The following is an 11,761-nucleotide window of genomic DNA, read 5'->3' on the forward strand; positions in this document are numbered from 1 at the left end:
GAAAGACAAACTAAAATTAAAATAATTAAGCAAATTCCTAAACATAAATTAAGAAAAATTTATTTCGATGTAAATTATCCAAATTATAATCAAATTAATAAGAAGGATCCTCGATACAAAATTTATAAAATCGTTTCCTATTTGGAGTTGATTAACTCACAAACCGGTCCAATCCCAGGGTAAAGTACTTAAATATATTGACCTAAAAACAGACAATCAGGACGTAACATGTAAAAAATTTTGTAATAATAGCAATTAATTCATAAACAAATTCTCTTAAGAATTTCTCTCATTTGCATTGCTTGGTTTATCATTTCCGTAGTAACAACCTATCATAAACATTCTTTAACTTTGCAAATACTAAAATAGATCAACGAAACTTTAGAAGACCTAGCTAAAGGTAAACCGTCTATGTTTAGAATTAAATTGATATTATTTGATGGGAGTGCTAATTTTTTATATTCGATGATTAATTTTTCCACGATATTACATAAACCGTAATGCCAATATAATCCTCCCGCTAAATTCATTATATTATTTTCACGCAGTGTTCTCAAAAAAGTTCTAGAATCTTTAGATAAAAATGATAATACCAGGATATGTTTCTTTAAAATGCAAAGAAGATCACCGATTGCATTCAAACAAATTTTATATTATACCCAATGCCTTAATTCTGATGTGAATCCGTCGTTTTCATTTTTTACCAATAAGCTAGAGTTTGGTATCGCATCATTACTTATTAATAAGTCGTGGCATTTGTACTGCCTGCTGTACCTGCAATATTATTATCTTCATCTTCAAACAAATCACAGTCATGATCCTCAGATAATGGATCATCCGAGCTGTAATTTTCGACGTCGGAGTTGCAGTAATTATTAACATTTACATCAGATTTATGATCATTTGATGCATTATCAACTGATGTAGATGAAATATCAGCGCCTGAAAAAAATTCATTAGTGTAAGAGAGCTAATCACATCTTTCATTATTTAATTTAAAATTTTATAACATTACTATTGAATTGAAAACTAATAGTTTGTAAGTCACTTGAGCCATAATGAATGAATTCTTTAAAATTGTCTTCGCAAAATAAATTAAGAATATCATCCGTATTATGATCGCAATACTGTCCAAATTATTCTGCGTTTTAATGGCAACTAAATATCTACGGTGACTTTTTGAATGATGAATATTTTCTATCACCTGACATGCTGTGAAAAAATAAATTAAAATTAAAACAAAACCTTGTCACAAACAAAAAATTTCTAACTCGATGATTATGTAATACATCTACATATGTATTTATTTTACACTGCAGTAAATGATCTTTATCAGGTATGATGTTTATCGCTATTATAAAGCTGGATATTCCCGCATAATTATTTTATGTATTATATTTATAAAATTAGTGCACTTGCGATCATTATTTTGATGAAATGAATATCAAAGCAGGGATCCGGATCAAAATGAAATTTCGATCCGGTTACGGTTACAGTCCGAAGCTACATCAAATTTTCGATTTCGGTTTCGATTTCAATTCCGGTCTTTCTGCCGATAACGGTGATTGTAACCGTTTGAATTTCGGTCTTTTTCGGTTTCGGTTACAGTTATGGATGTATACTTATTTATTGTCAAATTTAATTGTATAAAAATTTAATTGTATAAAAGAATACAAGTATAAGTCGCATATTATAAAAAAATCATGTTTATTGAAGAAAAAGTTAATTACAATAAATCATAGAAGGTTTCTTCCTGAAACTTGTAAATGGGCAATTTATACTTATTATATCTATCTTTAGAATACTCTATAGTGCGGATTAAAGGAATTATAGATTTATAGAGGGTATATTCCGAATGATGATAGTTTAACTTATTTTTTTTCTAGATGTTGACTGCTATATAACTAAACCGAGAAGTGTTCCGAACCCATCATAACCTGCAAAGATGTCGAAGATGTCTTCTCTTTCATTTGGAAATTCAAGATCGTAATAATTCAGGATATTCTTGTTTCTGCTTAAGAGGATGCTGAATTCATCTGTTTTACCAACTGAATATATATTTAGTACTTTTCTATTTTCTTCGCTTTCCTTAGTGTCAGTCCACAATAAATATTTAATCTTTAAACTGTAAGAAATTGATCAATCATAATCGGTTATTCTTTTTATATTCGATTATAATTGGTCAATTTCTTACTTCTTAAAGCTTAAATCACTTATTATGGACCGACACTTACATAGATTAAAAAATTCTTTAACAGAATGAGAGAAAATATCCAACTAAGTATGGGAAGCTATTGAATGATACATAAAAACAAAAAAAATTTTGTATTACAGTTTTCTGTTATCGTCTAAGTTACATATTTACTTGATGATATAAATAATGCCAAGTAACTATTGAACTTGAAATCTGCCTACATTTGTTCAATATCTAAAAATATTTTGAGACCTTCAAAATATGATTTGAAAGCTTATTGGAGAAATAAATAGAAAAATACTATTTGAATTGGCACGCTATCATTTATGCAAAATTTAGAATATGAGCACAAAATTAGTTCCCGAATATTGCAACAGAGGTGCTTCAATTTACTATATAGAATATATATAGAATAAAGTCTTCGAAGTAAAAGTCTGGTGTGTGTGCGTGTGTGCGCACACAAGTAAATGGAAAAGTAATATCTGAATGCTAGTACGCTATCATTTATTATGTAGTTTCGATTTTCAATTTGTAATATGTAATACGTAGAATGCGATATTTAATTGTATGTGTGTGTGCGCACGCACGCACGCACGCACGCGCGCACGCGCGCACGCATACACACACACACACACACACACACACACACAATTGGATTACTTCTGATATAAGCTTTCAAATCATACTTTGACAGTCACAAAAAATTCTTAAATATTAAACAAATGGATAAATAGTTTCAAATTGAATAATTACTTGGCATTATTTAAGGCTCGGAATTAGTTGAAGGAGGGTTCTCCCATTACCGTACAAGATTCAGTGGTCGAGTAGCATTCGGATCAGCATTCGGGTAGTATTTTTCTATTTATTTCTCCTATAAGCTTTCAAATCATATTTTGAAGATCTCAAAAAATTCTTAGATATTGAACAAATATGGGTAAGTAGTCTCAAGTTCAATAGGTACTTGGTATTATTTATATCAGCACTCGGAATTAGTTGAATATTTCGGCATATCTTCTTTACTAAATTATTTTTGTTACATTACGCTCAAAATATGATTTGAAAGTTTATAGGAAAAGTAAATGGTAAAGTATTATCTGAATACTGGTTCGGATGCTGAATCTTGAGTGGTAATGGGAGAACTCTCCGAAATCAGGCCGAAACATTCAATTAATTCCGCCGATATAAATAATACCAAGTAACCATTGAACTTGAAATTACCTATCCACATTTGTTCAATATCTAAGAATATTTTAAGATCTTCAAAATATGATTTGAGTGCTTATAGAAGAATTAAATAGAAAAGTACTATGTGAAAACTGGCACGCTATCATTTAATAGAGCCTCTGAAATAAAAGTCTGATTGTGTGTGTGTGTGTGTGTGTGTGTGTGTGTGTGTGTGTGTGTGTGTGTACAACACACACATATGTAACTCGATCATTTGTCGTCCTGTTCTATAATTTAACAAATTTTAGAATCATGACAATAGTGCTTTCAGAAATCGGCGCTGCACATGGAAAGATCGAAAGTGTGAAGCACTCTTTCGCTCTTGATGCGATAATCGAACCTCTCGAACGCATCTTAGTTACTGCTGACTACTTGACATTTAGCATATAAACTGAAATAAGTAAGTAGATATCGATAATGTGAACGAAAACGAAAATTGTCATATATAATCATTATACTTTATACAAATATTATACAAATTATACAAATAATATTCATATATTATACAAATAATGTTCATTATAATAAACTGTTCTATAATTTTATGAATAAAAATTTTAAATAATATAATAAATGAGAATATATAGGAAATTATTTTACACTACATTTTCCGTTATTCTGTTAAAAATTCAAAATTTGCTATGTTTTGTGTAATTAATTACAAATTCAACATCACATTCAAATTTGTTGTACGAGTAATGGAATAATCAATTTTACGTCTTACTTCTTCTTTCTTTTTTTATTTGATGCAAGCAAAAATATATGCTACAACAACAAATATATAACAAACTTGTAAAATTTGGAATTATTTAAAACATAGAAAACTGACGTTTTAAGAGAATTTTGAAAGATATATTGTAAAATAATTTTATATATATTCTGATTGTATTATTTAAAATTTTATAAGCTTATTATAATAAATATTATATGTAAAGTGGAATGATCATATGTCACAATTTCTGTTTTCGTTCACATTATCAATATCTGCTTACTCTTTTCAATTCGCTATATGTCAACAATTATCAGCGGTAATCAAGACGCTGGATCATTGCATCGAGAGCGAAAGAGTACGATAATATTTTTTATTCTCTTCTCACGGCGTGTGAAGCGCGAAAGAGTATGATAATATTTCTATTCTCTTCTTACGTGCGTCGGGCGCGAGAAAGTAGAATAGTATTTCTATTCTCTTCTACCATCTGAAAGTATCCGAAACGTTGGGTGCACATGTATATGCCTCATGTTTTGTGTATGTGTCTCACGTTGCTCCTTACTTTCAGTCCTTTCATATATTGCAGCCGATTTTTTTTAATAATAAGAGTTGAGTAATACATAAATACGTATTACATTTAAGTTGGTAAGATACACTGCTCGTTACAATCATTATTACTTTGCTCGTTTTATTTATCTTCCATCACTCATGCACTGCCAAATATCAACAAAATAGATGATATTACCGTTCCAGAGGCGTTAATCGTGTGCTGGCCGGTATTAATGACGTGCCAGAGGCATTGTGTACTGGCTAGTCTTAATAACGTGCCAGAAGCATTAAATGTGTGCTGGTCGGTATTAATAACGTGCCAGAGGCATTAACTGTGTACTTGCTAGTCTTAATAACATACCAGACGCGTTAATTGTGTGCTGGCCGATATTTAATAACGTGCCATAGGTGTTAATCATGCGCTGGCAACTTTTATAAAATGCCAAAAACATAAATAATAATTTCTTAATAATTTTTTGCTAAAAAAGTAAGGCCAATAAAAGAATTATATATAGATATACAATTCATATATGTATATATCTTGTTACTAGACACTATTTGTATGATATTTTAAAAATATTGCACACAAATCTAGTAATGTATGTATATGCATAGATACGCATATATTTATATATATACACATTTTTATATAACGTAGTCCATGGATATTACGGATGCGTTTTCGAACGCAGTTTTGACGTATATTTTTAATATGGCAATGCAGTGAATAGAATTAAAAATGTTGGTAACTTACCATATGATAAATTATCGACATTTTAGTTCATTTAGATGAGGGTGTCTTCCTATTGGAGTTCAATTGTTGCTCCAGCACCTTTTTAATTAAAAACGTTTCTGCGTATAAAAGTTCTAAAAATATTAATTATAACAAAAATTTTGTTACTACAATAATATTATTATAATACTTATCATTTATATTACCATTAAATCGCAAATATCTTTTGTTATTACAAAATTATATATTTTATTATTATAGTCTTGAATTTTCAAATGAAACATCTTTCGACATTTTTACAGGTTATGATGGATTCAGAACACTTCTCGGTTTAGTTACATGGCAGCCAACTTTTAGAAAACAAAATAAGCCAAACTATCACCGTTTGGAATATGTCCAAAATAAAAGTGCACTACTCTGTTTCTAGTGTCAAATGGGTTTCTAGTTTTAGTTTCATTTCACAGAAACGCGGAAATGTCAGCATCGCTAGAGACATTACAATAAGAGACTGGCCACGACTCTGATCCGCCATGTTTTGGCTAAATCCTACGAGAGAGAAAGAAATATACACCATCTCATTCTAACTAATAACGTGTTTTGGTGAGATATTTTTTACTTTGGATGTATTGTGCATGTATTAAACACGTGGAAAGCGTGATAATATTATAATATTGTTGCGGCCGTGCGGTATTCCGTTCGGCGCTGCTAAAAGATAATCAATATCAATCGATAAGAGTTTGAATAGAGGATCGGCCCTTGGCAACGCGTCGTTCTCCGACTGTTTTTCAGATTTCACGGCCAGATTCTGCGGTGGCCGGACGCGTTTCTGTACCGTTGGTTTAATAAAGAGCGAGTCTTTCCTAAAACAGTGTTCTTCCTTTCCGAGAGCGCTCCGCCGAGTATCGCGATCACGGGAAGTAACGCCGCGAACGCGACAATTTTGGGGGCTCGTCCGGGATCGAATTTTTCGATTCGTGTGTGTGTGTGTGTGTGTGTGTGTGTGTGTGTGAGATAATGGCGGAGCGACAAACAGAAGAGACGGGGACTGGACAGGAAGAGGCGAAAAGTCGGAGAGTGATCTCTGCGAGAAAAAGGGCCTGTACTCGAGCGGAAGAGCCAGAGGCGTCTCCGAACTTGGAGGAGATTCTTCGCTTAACGCTGGAGGAGCTTCGCTCTCTGAGGGAGGAGCGCGCTCGTCGAGAGACGGAAACATTTTCAATGCCCGGTCCGCAGGAAGAGATTTCGCAACGTCCGATATCAGGCTAGTCATTTCCTTTTTCAAATTTTAATTCCGACTTGAAACTTAAGCCCGATATTTACGACGGTAGTGTTCCGTTGCGCGAATATCTTAGTTTAATTTAATTGCGCGGGCGAATAATTTGGGAAACGCGGAAAAGGCTGTTGTATTAGCGTCATGTCTCCGAGGAAAAGCGCGTGCGATTTTGGAAGGGGGCACGGATTTTGAGAACTCTCAATTTGAAAATTTAGTCGCGCGTTTAGAGCTACGTTTTGGAGAAAATTTATCCTCGCAAAATTATTATTATCAATTTACGAATCGAAAACAGAAATTCGGAGAAGATTTAGCTGCATTAGACTCGGATATCGAGCGTTTATCTCGATTAGCTTATCCTGAATGTTCTCCTGGAGTTCGTGACAAAATTGCTTGTTCTCAATTTGTAGTTGCATTGTCTGATGTGAATGTTAAACAGACATTGCAGCTAGAAGGGTTAACGTCTTTGAGGGCTGCGGTAGAAAGAGCTTTGGCTATTAAAATTATTAGGGAGAATTGTTTAAAAGAGCGGAGAAATTTTAATTTTAAGGAGATTAAAGATTGCTCGAATTATAAGAGTAATCCTGATTTAAACGGGTTCAAAGTAGAATCTCGTGGAACGAGGGGATTAAATTTTAAGAAAAAGAAGAATTTTAAAATTCAAGAGAAAAAGGAATGTTGGCAGTGCGGAAAACAAGGGCACTTCCGTTCTGAGTGTCCATCACTTTCTGTTTCACAGCAGGGAAAATAGGTTTTGTCGAACTTACAGGGGCGGGCTCGACAAATGGAAGAAATGCCCCAGGTGTTTGTAGGCGTTTTGAGAGAGGGTGTGAAAAATCAGGAAATTTTGTTTTTCAAGGCTCTCTTAATGGGAAAGATTGTTTTTTTAAATTGGATACGGGCTCCGATGTGACCTTGGTGAGTAGTAAATTTATAGGGAGAAAAGGGAAGCGTTTTTCAGCTAAGGAAGAAAATTTGAGATATCCTACGGGGGAAAGAGTCCCGATTAGTTTTAAAATATTTGCTAAGATAATTTGCTAAGATAAAGTTAGGGAGATTTGATTTAGAGTTACCGATTTTCGTTGCCGATATTGGAAAGGATTGTATTTTGGGCGCGGATTTCTTTTCACGAATAGGGATGCAAACTGTTATAGAATCTTTTCTCCGTGGAGGTCATAGGGAAGATTTTTGTCGTCGAATTAAGCAAGAGGACGAAGCTGTGCCCGCGGAGTTGGAAAGAATTCTTTAATAATAATTCCCGAGAGTTGGAGGAAGATCAGAGAATAGTTTTCGCTACATTGTTGCGAGAATTTCGTGACGTGTTTTCGGAGCAAGCTGTTGCAGGAAAGTGTGAAGTTCTTCAACATAAAATTGAATTAATGGATTCTTGTCCTATCAAACAGGCTCCTAGGAGAATTCCAATTCATATGCGTTCAGAAGTTGAAAAAATTATGGAGGACATGAAAGAACAAGGGGTAATTGAAGAATCTTCAAGCCCTTGGGTTTCTCCAGCAGTTTTGGTAAAGAAGAAAGATGGTTCTCTTAGATTTTGCATTGATTTTCGGAAATTGAATGCGGTTACGAAAAAAGATTCTTATCCGCTACCAAGGGTTGACGATCTTTTTGATCAGTTATCGGGAAATGCCTGGTTTTCTACTCTGGATTTGAAGAGTGGTTATTGGCAACTGAAAATTCGTCCCGAAGATAGGGAAAAGGCTGCTTTTTCTGTGGGGAATGGACTTTGGCAATTTGTTGCGATGCCTTTTGGTCTGTGTAATGCCCCAGCTACCTTTGAACGTCTTATGGAACGGGTGCTACGGGGTTTACTTTCGAAAATTTGGTTTATTTAGATGATGTGATAGTATTTGGCAAAACCTTTGAGAAAATGAAAGAGAATTTAAGAGAGGTTCTTCTGAGATTTCGTGCTGCGAAACTTAGTGTTAACCCAAAGAAATGTGATTTATTTAGGAGACAAGTAAAATATTTGGGTCATGTTGTTTCTTCTGCCGGGATCGCTACGGATCTTGAGAAGACTGAAGCGGTCACTGAGTGGCCAGTTCCTCAGAATAAGAAACAGGTCCGAAGTTTTCTTGGATTTTGCTCTTATTATCGGAAGTTTGTTAAAGGATTTTCTTCAATTGCGAAGCCTCTATTTAAATTAACTGAGAATTTGACTAAATTTGAATGGACTGAGCAATGTCAAGAAGCATTTTTGAGGTTAAAACAGGCATTAACGTCTGCACCTCTTCTTTCCTTTCCGAAGGGGGAAGGAAAGATGATTTTGGATACGGATGCTTCAGGTTTTGGAATAGGGGCGGTACTTTCACAAGTTCAGGACGGCTATGAGAGGGTCATTGCATATTATAGTCGGGTTTTGAACAAACCTGAGCGGAATTATTGCACAACAAGAAGAGAGTTATTAGCTTTGGTAGATTCGATGAAACATTTTCATCATTATTTGTACGGAAAGAGGTTTTCTCTATTCGAACTGATCATGCTTCTTTGAGATGGTTGATGTCCTTCAAAGACTTGGAGGAACAATTGGCTCGTTGGATGGAAAGGTTACAACAATACGATTTTGATGTTGCTCATCGAAAGGGGATTATACATGGTAATGCCGATGGTCTTTCGAGACGCCCTTGTGTAGAAGAAAAATGTAGATTCTGTTCTAAAGTGAAAGTTCAGAGAGGGCTTTTTGAGGATAAAGTAGTTGCTCGTATTGTTTTGCGTGAGGATTCTTCTGAGGATTGGCGAAGGGCTCAAATAGAGGATCAGGAATTGGCAATGTTTTTACTTGCCAAAGAAAATGATTTGCGACCTTCTTGGGAGGAAGTTTCTTTGAAAGGATTGTCAGCCAAGATCTATTGGCTGACAATCCTTTCAAAGAAACTTCCTCCTATTGGCATCAATGGCATGCCTTGGAAGTCCAAAATGGGATTTTGCATAAGAGATGGGAGGCTCCTAATTTAAAAAACAGTTTTCTTCAGTTGATGGTCCCGCGAAGCAAAGTGAAGCAGATTTTAGAAGAAGCTCATGATACTCCTTCTGGAGGGCATTTCGGGATCAATAAAACGCTGGAAAAGATCCGGAAACGTTTTTATTGGGCAACCTGTAAGAAGGATGTTGAGGAATGGTGCAGAACCTGTAAGATTTGTATTGCGAAGAGGGGAGCTGCAGATAAGGGGAAATCTCCTTTGCAAATCTTTAATTCGGGAGCTCCTTTTGAGAGGATTCAGATGGATATTTTAGGCCCGTTACCTGTTTCTTCTTCAGGCAACAAGTATCTCCTAGTTGTTGTTGATTGTTTTACTAAATGGGTAGAAGCTTTTCCTTTGAAAAATATGAGAGCTACTACGGTAGCGGAAATTTTTGTTAATCAGATTGTTTCTAGATATGGGGTCTCGTTGGAACTTCATACTGATCAGGGAAGGAATTTTGAATCACAGCTCTTTCAAGAATTGATGAGAATTTTGGGAATTAGGAAAACGAGGACGACCGCTCTTCATCCTCAGTCTGATGGTCAAGTTGAAAGACAACATCAGACGATTTTACAGTATTTGTCAAAGTTTATTGAAGAGAATCAAAAGGATTGGGATCGTTGGATTCCCATGTTTCTTCTTGCCTATAGGACCTCTAAACATGAGGCTACAGGCGTAACTCCTTCAGAATTATTTTGCGGAAGAGATCTTACCTTGCCGATGGATTTGCTAAGAGGTACTCCTCCCAGTTATGGTTTTTTCGAGTCAGCGGAAGAGTACGTTCGAAATTTGCGGCAGAAGCTGGATGAAATTCATCAGAGAGTAAGAGAGAGATTAGAATCAAGGTCTTTGAAGATCAAGTGCCGCTATGATCGAAAGGCTAGGCATCCCGTTTTTGAGGAAGGACAGAAGGTTTGGTTATTTAATCCTCATCGTAAGAAGGGTAGGTCTCCCAAACTACAGAACGATTGGGAGGGGCCTTTTGAGATAATTAAGAAAATTAGTGATGTAGTTTTCTGTATTTCTCGTTCAGATGGTCGGAAAAGCAAGGTTGTGCATGCCGACAGGTTAGCTCCGTATAGAGAAAGGGAAGAATTTTAAGTAGAGATTTTCGGGGCCCGGTTTTCCAATTTCGACATTACTTTTATTTCTTGTTAATTATTTTGAGTTACTGTGTTCTGTTTTATTTTTCTTTAAGCTTCCTTCCGTCGTGAGAAGCGTCGTGGGGAGATCCTCGAGCCTGAGCACCAAGCAAGATCTTCAAGCTCGTGCTTCAAACTGAAATGAAGTCTGCTTCGCCCCCGGTTTTCCGAGTCGTGGTTTTTCCGGGGGACGATGGGCGAATGCCGAGGCAGGGGCTTAGTGTGTCTTTTAGAAAGACGAAAGGGTCCACGACGATTACCCCCACTTTGCCCGAAAAATAGAAGAGAGAAGTGCGCAAAGCTCAAGACGAAGAGTCAAGAGTGAAACGCGAGAATTTCAAGAACAAGATTCTTCTGAAGAGTAGAGAAGACTGGGATTGGAAGTAGCGGCGCCCGGTAACCTGAGCAGCAGAGTAGGGCAGAAAGTCGCCAGGAGCCCAGAAGTCTTTTCCTAAGAGGAAGTTCTTGAAAGAGGAAGAATTGTCGGGACGACAATTTTATGAAGAGGGGGGCAGTGTTGCGGCCGTGCGGTATTCCGTTCGGCGCTGCTAAAAGATAATCAATATCAATCGATAAGAGTTTGAATAGAGGATCGGCCCTTGGCAACGCGTCGTTCTCCGACTGTTTTTCAGATTTCACGGCCAGATTCTGCGGTGGCCGGACGCGTTTCTGTACCGTTGGTTTAATAAAGAGCGAGTCTTTCCTAAAACAGTGTTCTTCCTTTCCGAGAGCGCTCCGCCGAGTATCGCGATCACGGGAAGTAACGCCGCGAACGCGACAATATTATTAAATAATAGAGATACTAAAATTGCAAAATATAGTGATAAATTAATTAATTGTGATAAATCAATATAAAAAATGGATAGATGTCCATTTTTACAAAAATTTTATTTTATATTGTAATAAAGTTTGTTTATAATAATAATAAATATATATAATAATCCTTTCTAAAAAAAAGCATG

General features: G+C 35.6%; 1 protein-coding gene and 1 pseudogene across 7 annotated transcripts in view; one reads left to right on the plus strand and one right to left on the minus strand.

The window, feature by feature from the left end:
* LOC105424069 (uncharacterized) overlaps positions 1-11,761 on the plus strand; it is a 474,166-nt gene that overhangs the window by 54,932 nt on the left and 407,473 nt on the right. The gene's annotated exons all lie outside the window — the stretch shown is intronic.
* LOC148935278 (uncharacterized) lies at positions 48-967 on the minus strand (annotated as a pseudogene).

The sequence above is a fragment of the Pogonomyrmex barbatus genome, unplaced genomic scaffold, assembly GCF_055798465.1.
Source record: "Pogonomyrmex barbatus isolate J1 unplaced genomic scaffold, ASM5579846v1 scaffold5, whole genome shotgun sequence".
In the NCBI taxonomy this organism is placed as follows: domain Eukaryota; kingdom Metazoa; phylum Arthropoda; class Insecta; order Hymenoptera; family Formicidae; genus Pogonomyrmex; species Pogonomyrmex barbatus.